Source organism: Caretta caretta, chromosome 9, assembly GCF_965140235.1.
Source record: "Caretta caretta isolate rCarCar2 chromosome 9, rCarCar1.hap1, whole genome shotgun sequence".
Lineage (NCBI taxonomy): Eukaryota > Metazoa > Chordata > Testudines > Cheloniidae > Caretta > Caretta caretta.
Genome location: NC_134214.1, coordinates 92,512,907 through 92,532,104, shown reverse-complemented (window position 1 = coordinate 92,532,104; position 19,198 = coordinate 92,512,907). Strand labels below are relative to the sequence as shown.

General features: G+C 40.0%; 1 protein-coding gene across 1 annotated transcript in view; it reads left to right on the top strand.

The window, feature by feature from the left end:
- Positions 1-19,198, top strand: part of MAMLD1 (mastermind like domain containing 1) — a 349,693-nt gene that overhangs the window by 81,603 nt on the left and 248,892 nt on the right. The window lies entirely within an intron of this gene.

Genomic DNA, 19,198 nt, shown 5'->3' with positions numbered 1-19,198 from the left:
GTGTCCTGTATGTGTGGAAGTTGGACAACTACCTTGGTAAATAAGATTGGCTACTAACTTGGTCCCCAGCAAATTAGAGATTAACTTCAGTTCACCTTCTCCCTCCTCTGTGTACAGGGAAGGACTACAAATTGGCTGCTTGGGGGAGAAAACAGAGATGCTGATGGGAAGGTAGGGTTCCACTCCCTGCGTTGATCCCGAGGCTGGGGAAATCTTCTCAAACATGTTCATTGCTAATGAGTAATTTTTCTGATTATGAACATTCTTTGAAGAAAATCCTCTCTGACTTCATCTTCTGGTCAGTCTACTGACTTCTGTGTGACTAGACAGAGGACCAGTGAAGGATTCCCAGAAGAGTGCAGAGAGGAGAGTCTGTTCTAGAAAATTAAGAAATTAAAGTTATTGGAGATATGTCTAAACTAAAGTAGAAACCATCTGGTGAATCGGCTGATTGTGCTATTAAAGAAGTACTAGATAAAGGTGGTTGAACTACATTGAGGCTAGACTGGGCCACACAACGCAGTGAGTGATACAAAGAGCAAATAAAAGGATCAGACAGAATGTGATATGAAAAGTTATTTACATTCCCAGAGTAGGGCAGATGTCTGTGTGCAGTGCATTAACATTTACAGTTAAGAATGTATCTGTGGATGTGTTTCTGGAACAAGAAGTTTGTTCACACACTGTTCCACCATGCATTTCACTAGCTCGTACCCAGCACTGAATGAAACCTGTGGAGCTTAGAGTCAGAATTTCCGAATGCAAACCACAGAGTTTTGTCGCCATAAGTAGTTGTTGGGAAATCCCTGGCACCAGGGAATTAAATGATACGCATTTCATAAACTTACTTTCAGGTGTGTGCAGTATTTCAAGATGTATGCAGGAAAGGGTTCATCATTTGCCTTCTCTTCCCAGCTCCTAAGCTTGCATTCCAGAAAGAAAATTGTGTCTGATCTCATTCCTTTCTTTCTGAACTTCAGCTGCTGTTCTCCGTGGATATTTGACAGTTTTCATTTTTCAAAACATGTTTGTATTGTTTTGAAACCATGGTGTATGGCACCAGGAGCAAATAGAAGCAGTTACCAGCAACAGTTAGCAGCTAAAAAGCTGCAACCTAGTGAAATAATTTCTCTTCAGTTTAAAAAGAGGCTAAGCCAAGAAATTAAGTGATAAGAATCTGCATTTCTCAACAGTTGCACACAAAGATATTATAGTAGCAGTTCCTCTTTGAGGCTAAGAAGAACACAATAAGCACCAGTATGTGCTGGATCATGCAAATTATATAGGAGATGTGGACATGAAAAAAACAGGTGTTGGAACCATTTGATGCATGTAAAAGACCATGACATGGTAAAAAAAAACCTGGGCATTTTTATGGTACAGCTGGCTATTCACAATGCTTTGGGAATGTATAAGGCAGCAGCATCTGGTCCATTGTTGTCATTCTTCAATTTTCAGACAGCCTTAACCTTAAGTCTTTAATTTGCTAATGTTTACTGCCTATTAGTGGGAAAATGGTAGCATGTTGCTTAACTCTCTAAGGAACTTTTTGCATGTGTTTTTGCCACTGGGGGGAAAAAAGGAGCAACCCCAAAAAAGATTAAATGTCTAACCAAAATAGTATACAAAGACACAATACTCCAAGCAACAGTAGCCCTGGCCAACCAGGCCGCTCTCTGAACAGAGGAGCACTTTGAAAAATACTACTCTTCTACAGAATACTGCAAGTGCTCTATGCATAAAATCCCCTAGGGCCTCATTTTTACTTTGCATTCAGTAAAAAAGAGATTTTTTTTTTGTAGTGTGTGTAGATCAGCCAGTGATATAAGAGGCAGATGGTGACAGTGGTCACACTCCCTCCTTTATAACTGGCGCTTGGTTTTGGCATGCTAATGATTCCTTAGTTACCCAAAATAGCTTTACAGACAGGGTCAATTGTATTTTTGGACTGTACAGTGTGTAGAGCAATTAGTCAGATGCACAAGGCAGTTGGTTTATAAAGCAATTCACCCCCTTCTTCATAATTGGTACCTTTTTGATATGCCATTCATAATGGACAGGGCTCTCTTTACAACCCATACCTTGTATTAGCATGCAAATTCACTGGCTCCCCCCAAATAGTTTTATACACAGAGTCAATTATAGTTTTGCATTGCAGGATGTGTGGACTAATTAGTTATAGCTAAAGTGGAACACTTGGTTTTCAGATTTCAAGATTTTACTGCACTGAATGATTTGAGAGACTTTCAAGGGCAGACTGTGGTAAGTAAAATTACTACAGGAGACTATGCTGGCTCATCTCTCAGACCTTAATTTGAATGCTGAATGAGACATTTTATAGCTATGTTGTTTCATTATCCTTCACTGGCTAGACCACACTGAAGAGGGTAGGGTCAGGTGCGACATACAAAATGCTCTTTGTAGCTTGATTGGGAAACTAAGTATTTGGGTTCTGTTGGGCTGGAAAAGATTCTAGAACCGCTGTGGTTAACAGGACACCCTGCATAGTTCTGACTTTCACATGCTTGTTTTCAAGAATATTGGCACAGAAGCTAATTGATTCACCAATAAATTTGATATGAACCACAGTCTTGGGAGTTATCATTTTCATCATGCAAAATTTCTAAATTATTTTATCCAAGAAGGCTAAGAATTGAGACAAGGACATCTTGAATTGCACATGGGCAAGACATATCCCAAAAATTTTGCAAGCTCACTTGAAGTGCAGCTAGTCAGAGGGGCTGAATCTGGAGCTGATTTTGGATTGCTACCCTCTGATTGTAAAAGAGACAAAGGGGCACATATCAATAGAAGGGATTGGAAATGAAAGAGTGAAGCAAGCAGAGAAGTTGTGCTCTTTTGTCCATAGTGTTTGAAGATAGAGTGGTCACCCTTAAAACTTTGTCAACAGATACCATGCAGTTATTATAGTTACTTCCTATTCAAAGTGCACTGAACAACTGTGGTTTCTCAGATGTCACTGTACGGTAACTGACACATGCTGATTTGTTTAATAGCAATGACTGAAGAGGGGAGTGCTCCATTTTGTTGCTTAATACTCCTTTATGTCTGTTGTTGGGGGGAGATAAGAAATACACATTACCCCCCCAGGAAACCAATAGAAAAATACAGATTTGAACCAGTTCTAACAGCCAGGTCCCCTGCTCCTTCCAATATTACGGGTTTGAAGGCTAAATGATTGTATGTTCTTTTCACACCAAGGAAGAAAATCACACTTGTTCTTGATACCTAATAATGTTGCCACACAGTATGCACAGCCTGAGATCAAGCAGTGAAGAGAGATAAGTTTCCTGCTGCCCAAGGCAACAGATGCTAGCAGTGCTGTTTGTGCACATTTCAGAAGCATCTTTAGGAATAGATTAAATGCTGGAATCACTTTAGAATACGGCAGGTAGATGGTTCTGCAACTCCAAAACAGAGCTATCACTGCCATTGAGGCATTGTTTGCACAGCATGCTAAGGATGTGGTTACTTGTATATTAGAATTCTGAGATTTGTATGTTGTCCATAAATATTTGCTGAAATGACATAATCACATCAGCCTCTGACTGAGAATGAGACTTTCAATAAAAATAATTTTAAAAAATGCTATGGCACTTTTAATTTTTGTAATTGATGATAATGCTTATATACAGCCGCTCCTTTTAACCAATGATCTCCAAGCATTTGACAACTGTTAATTAAAGCACACAAAACTCCTCTGAGGAAGGGTAAGTATTATACAGATTGGTTACCCGAAAGGTCCTATAGTAAGTCAGCAAGTGAGCTGGGAGTGAGATTCCAGAGTCCTGGTTCCCTGTCCCCTGGTCTGTCCATTCGAAAATACTTCCTCTCCTTTAGGGCCAGATGGTGGCCCAGCTGACGTGGCTACACAGGGTGTAAGTGAGAGTCAGACCTTCCCTATTCTTCTGTATGACTTCTCTAGACCTTAGGTCCAGGCACTGAGGAGTAAGTAGTTGCTGCACACCCACTATTCCCTCTACTCTCACCAAAGCAAGTGAGCAGGGAGCAGACAAAGAGGGACAAAGAAGTGGGTGGATCCTTATCTCTGTACACCAGTGCACTGGGCAGCACCACTGAGCTGATGCAGAGCTAGTTATTTGGTAGTCATAAAGGCTAGTAATACATTTCAGTCTCCCTAGAGCAAGGAAGAAATTCCTAAGGCACAATTTCTTCCCTGCATTACGCCTTTGGACGGGGGAGAACAAAAACAGCTGAAGTATTTCATTTAGAAATGCAGTTTGCTGCATTGCACTCTCTCAGTTGAAATGTTATTAAAAACTTCTCATATGTAGACTTAGTTTGCATGTGTGCAGTGAGGTCACCATGCTAGGCTGGAACATTTCCAAAGCAGTAACCTATCAGCTAAATAATGCATGCCTTTTTTCTTTGCTCCACAGGCAGAAAAAGCTCCAAAGCAACTGTTGTAATGCACAAAGAATAAATATATTAAAATAAGTACTTAATTGGAGACACCATTACAAATGTCTAAATACATGCTTACCTGAATCCAAATAAAGTCCTAAAAGTGTGCAAGCCAAAACTGCTCTTCTATATTAATGCATCTTATTATTATTTTGCTTTTTCCTGGACAAAAGCCCAGGTATTTAGAAGTAAGACTAAATGTGTGTGTGTGTGTGTGTGTGTGAGAGAGAGAGATGGAGAGAGAAGGGGGGAGGGAAATCTTTGAAAACAGAAGATAAATGTTTATATAATAACTTGGGCATGATTCTTATTCTTGTGATGATAACTGTGTTCTGGACTAAATAGTGTTTGAGACTAAAGACTTCATTAGTCCAGGATATGTTTATTACCGAGTTATTAGGAAGCAACCTCAGGTTATCATGATCATTCCGAAATGCACAGTCCCTCCTCTCTCCCTGACCTGTGAATGGATACTGTAAATCTCTCTATTCTGATTGGCTACTGCATTTAGAACACCAATATGCCAACAACAAAATGGCCACCTCAACTTCTGACCTGTTCCCCTGTAATTCATGTCTTCTCAGTATCTTCACCTTGCTCCTCCTAACCCCCTGAAAAGGGGTTAGCTCCCACTGAGTATAAATCTTTTTTTAATAAAGATTTGGAAGGGTGTCATTGTGAAAGGCGGGTCACCAGATAATGTGGCCATGTGTGTTGTGACCATATGAATGGTCTGTCAGCAGTAGCCAATCAGTGTAGAAGGAGTTATGGTAGTCAGAGTACAGATATTTACATAACCATTTGAAATAAGCTTACAGTAATTATGCATTCTCTTACATTCTGGCTAATAATGGTCTTAATCCAATCAAAGCACTAGGATTTCCATACTAGAAAGTTATCGAGCAATAACTATATAGTCAACATGCAAATCAAATGCTCCCTTGCCACTTGGGGTGCAGGGAGTTACATACTTAAGCAATAAGTGTGCAGTTGTGGGTCAGTAACAGAACAGCATCTCTGCATTTCGATTGGCCAGGGACATTCAATTTTAGTAAAATTTAATTAATTCAGGGATTTGGTTGTGAATGTATGTGTCTGCTTAAAACATAGAAATGTAGAACTGGAAGGGAACTCAATAGGTCATCTAGTCCACTCCTCTGAACAGAGCTAAGTATTAACTACTACACCATTGCTGACAGGTGTTTTTCTAACCTGTTCTTAAAAACCTCCAGTGATGGAGATTTCACAACCTTCCTAGGCAATTTGTTCCAGTGCTTAACTACCTTCACAGTTTGGAAGTTTTTCCTAGTGTCCGACCTAAATCTCCCTTGCTGCAATTTTAATCTCGTTACATCTTATCCTGTTGTAGGTAGATAAGAACAATTTTCTATTATATTACATCTTTTAGAAGAATACTGGTAGCACAGCATTAGTGACATTAAAAATTGAGTAGATGATTTACATGTCTAATATCACTAGTGCTAATCTGATTCGCCCTATATGTATGCAGTCTGAGGGATGCCAACAAACACACAATTATATATATATTTTTATCAAGGAAAAAATATGCACAAGTCTTCTCTGAAAATTTGGATACTAAATTCTGCAGGCAGATCATTTAGCTCCTGATGTCTCATAGTATTCCGTATAAAATTAGAATCAATATTCCTATCTCATCATCCAAGGTTAGCTGGAAGAACATGCAAATCTAAGGGTAGGTGCCTTGCAGGAGGCAAGTTATGAGTTCTTGGTAGCAATGGTGCAAATGAACATGCTGTTATGTTTTTTCTGCATACATGTCACTAAAAACAATCTAGGTTCTCAGGGGCGAAGATACACTTGAAGGGGTGTTAGCATATGATACTGGGAGAGATATTTTTATCACATGCCACATCACTTATGATTCTCCTATGAACAAAGTCCAGCTTACAGGCACAAACATACGATCCTGGAATCAGGGTTGGGGCTGTTGATCAAACATCCAGCAGCAGAGAGGCAATGTCTTCCCACAAGTGAGTATATCTCACTGCTCTTCATATTTATTTTCTTTCTATATTCATATTCATTAGTATATATAACTGGTTCCACCCTTAATGCAAAGTATCCATCTTCTTAAGCGCTAGTCAGTCCATAGCATAGACAATAGAAATGTTTGGCCTATTCCATAACAAATTAATACCTAACTCTGGGGCTTTGTTGTTTACTGTGATGTTTATGCTGTAATTTTGTTCCCTGGTGTCAAATGTACTCATTAATTCCCTCCACATTCTGCTTCCCCATGGATATGAAAGGGAGTGCGGTCTGTGCATGCACTCACATTTCTTTATTTAGCCTGGCACCTGCCCCCTTCCTCCAGATCTTAGCATCCATGTTGCCCATTTGCAGTTCCCCAGAGCAGAAAATTCTCAGATTAAGCTGCATGTGTGTGTATGTCTGTGTCTGTGTGTCTCTCTCTGGGAGATTTTCTTTTCACACTATAAAATATCCTGCTCTTGGTACTTTAGGTGTTGTTATAGCACCCTGTTACACACGCTGAGCAGTCTGAGAAAAGTATAGGCATCCTGAAGGTGGATGGTTGGCCTCAGCATTAAGTCAATGGGAATCTGTCCACTGATTTCAACAAATATAAAGGCATAATCTTCCAGACCAGTCTAAGAAACAGTAGTGTTTATTCCACAGTTCCAAATCAGGATGGACTTCCTATTAATGACTTATTGAGTAGGGACTGTCACCGTGGTACACAGCAGAGAGTGAGATAGGTGCAAGAACTCCTGCCCAGAACAAATTCACATGTGAGTCGGCAGATATCACATCTTTTTATCAAAAACAGCTGCAAGAGCTCCAGGCTCCCATTGCTTTCCCCTGTTGCTCTAATAAGTGTCCATACAAATGTCTAATATGCCCATGCAAAGTTTAAGAGTTACCTGGCTCTCCTATTCAAATACCATTGAAAAGCAATTTAATAAAAGCTAACTATGAATCTTGTGTCAAAATTTCTTTACTGATGCACCAGTGTAATTGAGAGTAGAATTTGGCTCATCATTTTACAGTCAACTGAAAGGAAGAACATATGGCAGTCTGCTCTTACAGCAAAATCAGTACAGATGAAAAAAACCAAGGTTAATCGCAGCTTCTCAGTTGAATGCAAAAGAAATGCAAAGAAATATCTCTCATATAATTATACAACATAGCACTACACCATATGATCTTCGAGAATACGTGTACCTCTCTGGCTCCCAATGTAATTAATTATTGCTAGAAATAACTCACCCATCAAATACTTTCCTGTCCCTTAAAAAAAGGTGGGGGGAGGGAGTTGCATGTGAGCTTCAGAGAAAGGCAGTGGCCTAATGCATTTCACAAATAGAAGAGCAAGGTAATCGAAACTTAAATTACTATAGTTTAAGATCCCTCAGAGAGCCTGATCCCTCAGAGAGCAGTGATAACCTAGCTACCCTAGCCATCCCTCTTTCCCAGCAGGTTCCTGGCCAGTTTTTGGACTGCACTGGATTCCTAAATCCTAGCCACAGCAACTGATGTTGTGGTCACTTTGCATTGTCACAACCTCTTCCCCAGGAGGCATTTTTTCCTGCTAGGGCCTTGTTTTTCTGGCTGTCTATCCTAATTATTTTTACTAGATGGATCACCAGAGTATCTGAGTCTACAGTGGCTTGTGTAATAAATAACAAATGTATATAATAAATGACAAAATCAAGTATCTTATCTCATTGTGGAATCTTGCATTTAAGGAAATACTGATGTACGCATGAGAGGAAAATTGTCATTTTTTTGTAATTACAGGTCCCTTGTAATATTTTATTGCTCTTGTACAGTGTAGGTGTGTTAATGAACGATTTAAATGTGCTAAAATTTACCATACAAGTACATTTCCTTAAGATGGGCCAGTGTGGATAAACATTACTTCAGCACATTCAGTAGGAGCAATTTTTCATTTTAACAGATCTGTAGAAGGAAGCTGAATCACCCATTTCTGAGTGATGCATATGGACAGCAGCAGAAGTAATTGGAGAATACTGTAATGTGAGTTTAAAACTCAATTTAGGTTGAACTTGTGAAAGTAAATAGTATTTTCCATCATCATCTATATTAGTGACTGTGAAAGACCTGAGGTCAGTGCAACTAAACGGACACGTTGCACAGAGGTTTGGGGTGCAGGAAAAAGCCCTTTCGTACTGTTGGTATTTATTTGTTTTTCTCGTGACTTAAATTAAAATGTCACCATCCCAAGCTTAGGCTGTGTTCTCCCTCCCATAGATTTCAAACAAACACAGCCAATGAATAGTTGAAACAGAATCTGACCGGGATATTACAGACTTAGCTCTTCAGGATGCTCCTCAGGACTCTGAGTTACAGGAGCAAGAGTTACTTGTCTCATTCTTTTCACTTCATTCCAAGTGGAGACAAATCTCTTTCCAGGGCCAACTGAGAAATGGCTTGAGACAATGTGGGAATTTGTGGGTACCCATCATTTTTGCGGGCATACCAATTACAGCTGTGTTTGAAAATATGTCTGTCAACGGCTTGTTGGTCTGACTTGCCTATTCAGTAATGCAATAAAGAGAAGAGAATGTCATTCACCAAGATGTATTCTTATGGAAGGAGGAGGGGGAAGAAGAGACTGATTTGCGCACTGGCAGTAAGATTTTTTTAAAATTTGATGCTGATAACCTATTGTTAACTGGTAATTCATTGTTAAAATTAATAAATCCAGACTACCAAGGATAAAGACGACCAGGGAGTAGATAACTTAAGAAGGGGAAGGATTATTCCTTTGTTAAATTATTGGATTGATGCTCAAGAGACCCGTGCTCAATCAGATTAGCAGAAGAGACCTGCCTCTGCCACAGGCTTCCCATGGCACCTTTGTAAAGTCACATCATCTGAATTTTCCTCAGTGCCCCATCCGTTTAAAAAATATGAGGACCGTAATACTTCCTTTTCCCCACCCATTGTCTATCTCATCTATTTAGAGTGTAGATTCAGGCGGGGACAGTCTCTGTGTCTGTAATGCTTAGCACAGTAGCATCCTGATCTTGTCTGCGGTCTCTAGGTACTATTAAAATACAAATAAACAATACTAATAGCTAAAAGAAACCCTTTTAAATTGAGCAAAATATAAAAGGGATATTGTTTTGGCAATCCCAGAAACATTGGTGCAGATTATTGATTCTGAATAGCTTAATCCCTGTTTAAAAAAAAAAATCTGTAACAAAATTTCCCACAAGTTATAAAAGATCCCTAAAGCTAGGAGGGATACATTTTGCTCTATCCCCAAGGTCGACTCTAAGATCTCTTCTCTGGCCATAAAGCCTGTTTTCTCCATACAGAGAGCTATTGCAGTTAAAGACTCAGTAAACAAGAGGCTAGGATGTGTCCTAAAGAGAGGCTATGAAGCGGCCTGTGCTGGGGTATGTTTGTTGTGGATACAGGATAATATATGGAGAGGCACTCTGTCATAAATCCAGAGGAACCTGAAGCAGGCTTCCATATGTATTACTTCACATAGAATCTCAGAAATGAGGTTGAAGTACCACACCTCCCTGGGCATAAAGAGGAATGGGGGATTTATTGAAAGGTTAAGCAGTGGATGCTGTTGCTTCAGGAAGCCACCAAGATGCTACACTACAAACACTCTCTCAGCAAGGAGATCACTCCTTCCTATACAAGAAAGCACTTTTATTAAAGTATCAAAATAGACAGCAGCCATTCCTGTTTTAACCACAGGAACAACTACCCCTGCAATGCTGGATGTATTTGCTGGGCTCTGTATTGCTTCCACAGTGCGCTTTCCACCTCAGAGCCATGAAACTGTGTGGACTAGGAAAAAAGTGTATAATATTTAAATGAGAAGCTGTGCTGATCTGCATCCACCTGGAAAACAAAGCACCAGCTGTTCAGATAGTTCCATTTCGTAGGACCACAGGACTGGAGCAGCTTCCTCCCATTCCCATCGCAAGGGTCTTGCTGGTGCCTCTTATTGTTAAGATGAGACTCTCGGATAGCAGCTTCTGGGGGTGGGGATCTGAGCATTTCACCTGATTCCTTCAGTCTCCTCTCTGGAATGATGTTCTTTCTAGGGAGGCACATGCTCTTGGTCCTACTGAATCTGACATATGGGGTTGTCATTCTGATGCTTAGCTAGCATTGATCTTTCAGCATTGTTAATGGGGACGGTGTATCTCTGCTCACGGTCCTGTCTCCTCTCTATAACCTGCTCTGTCTGTGAAATCTATATCTGATGCAAACACAGGGGCAGTATGTAGTATTCTATGTTGTTTTTCATCATCAGAATAAAGAAAGACTTGTTACTGTCCTTTGCCACCATGGACAGGCTGTTATTCTGTGCTGTTTGCTCTCAGATGAAATGTAAAGCTATGTGTGCTGTTGACCTCATTTAAAAAGCCCCCTAGAGGAGGAGTCTGAAAAGGTTGGTATAGTTTGGCATGGGTATTCATTATGAATGCGAAGTGCATTGCCTTTATTATTTTCATTAATTTTACATAGAAATGAGATACAACACAACATGCTTTTCTTGTTTTTGGTGGGCTGCCGAACACGTTATGTTCTGTATGCAGTACAGTAGGTGGAAAGGCAAATCCAAAAACATGCTACTTTTTCCTGCTCCATCAAATGCATGTTTAAAGAGGGTGGGATCGTACTTGTATGAGGGAGCTGACATTCTGTTTATATTTCTTGCTTAATATTTTGGTCAGAAGACAAGTCCTGTAAAGTAGGTTGGCACCGATGAAAAATTCTAGGTGTGCTAAAAGAAACATTCTTCCTCTGAAGGAAGAAAAGGAGGACTTGTGGCACCTTAGAGACTAACTAATTTATTTTGGCATAAGCTTTCGTGAGTTACAGCTCACTTCATCGGATGCATGCAGTGGAAAATACAGTGGGGAGATTTTATATACAAAGAGAACATGAAACAATGGGTGTTACCATACACACTGTAATGAGAGTGATAAGTAAGGTGAGCTGTTACCAGCAGGAGAGAAAAAAAACCTTTTGTAGTCATAATCAAGGTGGGACATTTCCAGCAGTTGACAAGAACATGTGAGGAACAGTAGTGGGGGGAAATAAACATGGGGAAATAGTTTTACTTTGTATAATGACACATCCACTCCCAGTCTTTATCCAAGCCTAATGTAATGGTGTCCAGTTTGCAAATTCATTCCAATTCAGCAGTCTCTCATTGGAGTCTGTTTTTGAAGTCTTTTTGTTGAAGAATTGCCACTTTTAGGTCTGTAATCGAGTGACCAGAGAGACTGAAGTGTTCTCCAACTGGTTTTTTAATGTTATAATTCTTGACGTCTGATTTGTGTCCATTTATTCTTTTATGTAGAGACTGTCCAGTTTGGCCAATGTACATGGCAGAGGGGCATTGCTGGCACATGATGGCATATATCACATTGGTAGATGTGCAGGTGAACGAGCCTCTGATAGTGTGGCTGATGTGATTAGGCCCTATGATGGTGTCCCCTGAATAGATATGTGGGCACAGTTGGCAACGGGCTTTGTCGCAAGGATAGGTTCCTGGGTTAGTGGTTCTGTTGTGTGGTGTGTGTGAGAGTATTTGCTGGTGAGTGTTTGCTTCACAGTGAATAATAATTAGCCATCAGGATATGGAAATGTGTGCTGCACAAACCCAAATCCTGAATTACTGCTGAGGCATAAAGGTGAAGTATTGTTGTATTGGACAAATGGTGCCTGTCGGGGAAAGATTGCAGTTAGTATATAGCTTGAACGACTAAGCTTGACTCTTCGCATGAATGAGGGTTCATGTACAGTACCAATTCCTAGAGTCCCCCAAATCACACTTCTACTAACTCCCTGCAGGCCAGGGAGAAAAGATTGGTCTTGCAACATGTCTGAGGGTTGACAAATTCTGGCTATTACTGACCAAAGCAGGAAGTGAATTCTGTAGACTCAGGACCTAACAGTGAGCTCTATGCTTGCAGCCCCTTCCCTTTTATAACTATGGAACTTCAGCTCAGCTGCTGCTTCTGCCGACTGCAACTTCAGCAGTGTCTTTTGAGGGCACCCAGTATTAATGTTAGAGGTGTGTGAAACATGTGCATCAAAGCTCAAACCCACTCAGACTGAGCCTAGCTACAAGGTTTACGTTCCATGAACTTGGGAAAGGATGAGGATATATCAGCAGCACTATGCAAACACTTTCTCCCTTCTGGACTGCCTCCTCCCCTGCACAGCCATCCTCTCCTACACAGCCAGCCCATCGCTCTAACCCTTGTGAATTTCACTGTCAGCCAAACTCCGGAGGTTTTAACCTTTTACAATAACTGCTCCCTTTCTGAATATTTTCTGTGGCCTGTATTATGTAGGAGATCAGACCATAATTGTTCCTTCTGGCCTTAAAAGCTATGAATCTATGCAAAATGTTTGAATTTAGTGGTCTGATCATAAACCAGAGAGCCAGAAACTCCTTAGTTCTAATTCTGGTTCTACCGCCATCTCTTTCAGTCACTAAGGACAAATCACTTAACCTGTTTGTGCCTCAGTTTCTGTGTATGTAATAGGGGGATAATACTACTACTTCACCTCACACAGGTGAGATGAGGATCGGTTAGTTCACGCTTATGAAGATGAAGAGTACTGTGCTGTGTAAATGCGAAACAGTATTATATCAGTGTAAGTGGCCCTGATTGTGGATTTTGTATTATGTATAATGAGATAAATGTCCAGATGTTATTTACTATATTCTTTTCACTGGGGTGACAGATGGTCTAAAAGCCAAATTAAATGTAAGTAAGCCTTTCTGAATTGAACCCATAGGTCCAGATTCTGCACTGATTTACCCCCAAGTAACCTTGACTACCCTGAGGTTTACTAGGAGTGTAAATTAGGGCAGAGTTTCACCACAGAACATTCGGATTCACTTTGAATGACTCTTGACTTGTGAACTTTTTGTAAGCACATATTTCCCAACCCTACCACCATTCTCCCAGCTTGTAGGTTGCTGTGAGGATCCCAGAAAAACCATTACCAAAGTCATGATCCCTGTAGTACATTCCAAACGATGAATCAGTCAAAACATTCCATAAACCAAGCAGCCACACAATGAAAAAAGAAATAAAAGAGAGAGAATTATTGGTGACAATTTTAGTTGCTGTTTAAATAATAATAAGCTTTACTCAAACTGTTGTCCCTTAAAGGCATAGAAACTCTTCCTACCCACCCCCCAGATGATCTGCTCCCTTATTGCCTGTCCAATCGAAAGCTAGCCAGGGTGCAGAAGTTTTCAAGGGAGGGGCCTTCCAGAGAGAGACAAAATAGGAGTCAGGGAAATGCCTCTTTCTGTTCCTCACATACCACTCTCCCCAGTCCAAAGCGGTCGTGAGAACCGTTTTTTATCCTTGGAAGCTAATTCAGACCAGAGCTGGATTGGTAACTGGATTCTTTCCTTGTCGAACGGCGTGCTCAGGACAGGCAGCCATGTGGATATTCCCAGCTGTGAATCCTGCCCTTAGCACCCTCACTTGATGCACATACGTGGTCTGTTGGCTACCTAAACCCTGGCCCATCTGTTTGGATGGCATTGTTCCCACTTCCCCAGTTCACTGGCTGTTTTCAATAAGGCTTTGGTGCCAAATTATTATTCGTTTGGGTGGGAAGCTGATATAACGCTACCATTGCCTCCTGTTCTACAAACAGGTCATTCTTTTCTGTTAGCACTGAAGCCTTTGTGTCACATGTTTCCTTATTCCTGTCCACATTTGTGGGAACATATAGGCCAAATGCTGGCCTCATTGAAGCCAATACAAGTTTTGCCATTGACTTCAGTGGGAACAGGATTTGTCAGATCAGAAAATATTCAGTGCCCCCTCTGCACTGGAGAAAAAGAAGCTACAGAGTGTGGGCCTGCTTGCTGCACTGAAGTCACCAGGACCATATGTTATTCACCCAAGAGTTCTGAAAGAACTCTGATATGAAATTGCAGAACTACTATCTGTGGTATGTAACTTAAATCAACCAGATGACTGTCAAAGAGCTAATATGATGCCAATTTTTTAAAAAGGCTCCAGAGGTGATCCTGGCAATTACAGGCTGGTAAGCCTAACTTCACCACCATGCAAATTGTTTTTTTGTAAAGGGAAATCATGTCTCACCAATCAAGAATTCTTTGAGGGGGGCAACAAATGTGGGCATTGGCGATCCTGTACGTATAGGGTACTTGGACTTTCAGAAAGCCTTTGACAAGGTCCCACACCAAAGGCTCTTAAGTAAAGTAAAGAGTCTTGGGATAAGAGGGAAGGTCCTCTCATGGATTAATAATTGGTAAAAGGTGGAAAACAAGGAGTAAGAATAAATGGTCAGTTTTCAGAATGGAGCGAGGTAAATAGTGGTCTCCCCCAGAGGTCTCTACTGGGATCTGTGCTAGTCAACATATTCATAAATGATCTGTAAAAAGGGGTAAACAGTGAGGTGGCAAAATTTGCAGATGATACAAAATTATTCAAGTTAGTTAAGTCCAAAGTAGAGTTACAAAGGGATCTCACAAAACTGGGTGACTGAGCAAGAAAACAGCAGGTGAAATTCATTGTTGATAAATGCAAAGTAATGCACATTGGAAAACTTAATCCCAACTACAGATACAAAATGATGGGGTCTAAATTAGCTGTAACTACTCAAGAAAGAGGCCATGGAGTCATTGTGGATAGTTCTCTGAAAACATCTGCTCAATGTGCAGCAGCAGTCAAAAAAGAATGTTATGAGCTATTAGGAAAGGTATAGATAATAAGACAGAAAATATTATAATGCCACTATATAAATCCATAGTCTGCCCACACCCTGAATATTGCATGCAGTTCTGGTAGCCCCATCTCAAAAAATATTTGTTAGAATTCGAAAAAGAACAGAAAAGCGCAACAAAAATTATTAGGGATATGGAACAGCTTCCATATGAGGAAAGATTAAAAATACTGGGATTGCAAAAGAGAGTACTAAAGAGGGATATGATAGAGGACTAAAAAATCATGAATGGTGTGGAGAAAGTGAGTAAGAAAGTGTTATTTAGTCCTTCACATAACACATGAATCGGGATCACCCAATGAAATTAATAAGCCGCAGATTTAAAACATAAGGGAGTACTACTTCACACAACATACAGTCAACCTGTGCAACTCATTTCCAGGCGACGTTGTGAAAGCCAAAAGTATAACTGGGTTCAAAAAGAGTAAGTTCATGGAGGATAGGTCCATTAGCCAAGATGGTCAGGTATGCAACCCCATGCACTGGGTGTCCTTAAACCTTTGACTGCTAGAATCTGGGACTGGACGACTGGGGATGGATCACTCTGTAAATTGCCCTGTTCTGTTAACTTCCTCTGAAGCATCTGTCACTGGCCACTGTCAGAAGACGGGATACTGGGCTACATGGGCCATTGGTCTGATCCGCTATGGCCATTCTTATGTTCTTAAGCACCTTATAGATGACAGTGTGGGCCTGCAGTTAAAGGAAGATCCATGACAGATAATGGCAGCAAGGAGAAAAGCAGCCTCAAAATTCAGGGCATGGGATTGTCTGTCTGGGTAATTGGGTACAACTGTAATATTGTTTTTTTTTTAATTGTTTAAAAAATAAAAAAGGGTTTTGGGATTTGTTTAACTTTTGTATTATTCCCATTTATTAAACTGAACAAATGTTGCTTCATGTATCCCTCCAGCTCCCTCTGACCTCTAAGAAATGATATCTGACTCCTTCCTACTTACCAGCTCACATTCATCTTGCGTATGCTTCACACACTGAGGGACCTCTCTAGCTCACAGCACAGCATGTGGGTGGTTTTCTGCACTGATGGGAGATTCCAAGCCCAAGTGCAATGAAACTGCCCAGCATGAGAGATTTTCATTGTCTCCTCTCATTGGCTGCCTCCAAACTTAGCTGTAAGGGGTTCATGAAGCCATAGTGGAGAATAAACATTGGCTGATCTTTGAATGTCTTTTGCAGCACCCCCACTCCAAACCCAAAAACACACTGGGACAGAATTTGAAGACTGGCTCACGTTCACCATTTAGACATCTATATCCACCAGATTCTGTGTGCAGATCAGTTAGTCATTTAAGTACTACCTAGCTGGCCTCTTTGACAGCATTTGCCTGCTTCAGATGAGCTGAGATTACACTTTGTGAAATCTGATATAGAAGTACTTCTCAGCTGAAGATAACCTGTTTCATTGCACAGTGAGGGTTAAATCTTAGAAGTTGGGTGCAGTGGTTACCCTGCAAAATTAAGGATATCCATCACATACACCTAATTTTTGCAACGGCGAAGTAGGAAACTGCACAGTAAAACACAGCCAACTTGCTTCTCGGTCCTTACTTGCACATGCAAATGCATATTTTTCCAGGGCTTAGTGCATATAGGTGTAACTTGTAGCAAGTTTTGGACATGTAGTCTTTAATGTTCTTAATATATCTATAGAATACACCATGGCACCAATGTTTCTTCACAAGGACAGCGGTGTCGAAATCTGTGAGGATGTTACCCTTAGAGCTAGGAATTTCTGTCTCACTAATATTTTCAAGAGTTTGACACTTTTCCTGTCTAGGACAAAAAGTCAAAATCTCAGAAATACTCACAAACCAAAAACCCATCTTTTCCCCCATTTTGGGTCAATTGAAACATTTCATTTTGATTTTGACTTTTTTCTTTTTTTTACATTTTTTCAGTCTAATTAATTTAAAATTTGAAATAAAAAGTAATTTTGATGTGTAAGACCACATTTTTTTGTATAGAAAATGTCAAAACAAAACATCTAGACAACTTCAAACCTTTTTTTCCTGACATGTTTTCAAGGCAGAAAATTTGTCAAACCCAACCCTGTATTGTGACATTTTGGGGTAGTCAAATCAGTGTTTTGTATGAATAAATTATTCATTGAAAAATCCCTGGCCATCTCAAGCTACTTGCATAGTGCAGGCCAAGTGTGGCCAGTGATTAGGCTACTGGGTTGGGAATCAGGTTACCTGAGTTTGGTTCCTGCTTCTGGCCTGCTCAGTGACTTTGGGCAAGTTGCTTCACCTCTCTGTACTTCTGTTTCTCCTCAATCTTGTCTAATTAGATTTTAAGGTCTTTAGGACATGGATTGTCTCTCATGTATTTGTACTGTGCCTTGGACAGTGGGGCCCTGATCTTGACTGGGGACACTAGGTGCTACTGTGGTACAAATAATAAGCATCCGATGAAGTGAGCTGTAGCTCACGAAAGCTTATGCTCAAATAAATTGGTTAGTCTCTAAGGTGCCACAAGTACTCCTTTTCTTTTTAGTCATTTTGAAATTTTCATATCTGATTTTTCATTCAGTTGAACTGATATGTTTGGGAAGGTGTCTTTTAGATAATTTACTGAGATAAAGATAATGAGGAATCCATGAGAAATGAATAACCTAATGACAGAGATGAGACAGGCTGTATTATTACTCATCTGTTTATTCTTTCATTCAGTATTCAAATAGAAGCTACATTTTAGAAAAGAGCATTTTAAACAAACATATAACAAACAGTACAGTGGAAAGTGGAAGGAATGTTTTATCCACAATAACTTTTGCAGCCTCCTTTGTGCCTATTAGAGAAAAACAGCACTTTCCTTCTAGTATGCTGCTTTTTTATTTTATGTGTAAAGGATATATTTTGTGCTTGTTTGTGGTTAAACATTCAACTTGTCTTGCCTTTGTAGTTGAATACATTGATTCTATCCAGAATATTAACGTGATAGTGAAGCCTAAACACAGGCATTCCATTAGATAAAATTGGTAAAATAGCAACATCTACTGTTTTGGTTAGTGTACAGTTGGCATGTTTTTATAGAAAAAAGAAGTTTATACTTCAGAACTAACTAGGATTCACTCTACTTTGACAATTGTCTCCTATATACTCTTTAAGTAAATCATTTCTCTCTTACAGTTTCTTAATCTAGTATTCAGTCTATTGTGTTTCAATCAGTATAGCTGTTCAATATGTTTGAATTGCTTACAGGATGTCTCTGTCCTTCTGCAGTTGAGATGTTTGATAAAGGTGTTTCTGCTTTTTAGGATTTAGGGTTTACCAACTGGAACAGTGTCTCTGAGGTGCTCTGTATATTTTGCAATTTATGTTTAAACTGGGTAGCCTTCCAAAGTTAAACATTCTTTATTAATATGAATAGTGAATAAAATTCATGCATAGTAAAAAAAAAAAAAAAAGGGGGGGGGGAACACGTGGGAATTATGACTTTTCAATATATCTAGTCACAGAAGCTTTGATCCCGTGAGCGCAACCAGGTTTGTTTCACATAGAATTTGTGAATCTGAAGATTTGTTAAATAAAAATAAGCAGTTTTTACATGGACTCAGGTAAATCAGATTTTGTTTTAAAGTCAGGAATTATGAGGTGATCTCTTGTCCTACTTCAATCATAGCAAAACTTCCCATTCACTCTTTTGCTCCTTTGCCTGTCACATATTATTAAACTACTTCCTGCAGTTTTGGTCCGATTAGTTCAGGTAACATTTACATTTTCAAAGTTCGCTTTCTCCCACATGTTTCAGAGGAACAGCCGTGTTAGTCTGTATTCGCAAAAAGAAAAGGAGTACTTGTGGCACCTTAGAGACTAACCAATTTATTTGAGCATGAGCTTTCGTGAGCCACAGCTCACTCCCACATGTAACCAGAGTTTGAGAGCAGCCTTGGGATTCCAGGTCTCGGAGGCAGGAGAGGCCCAACTAGGAGTAT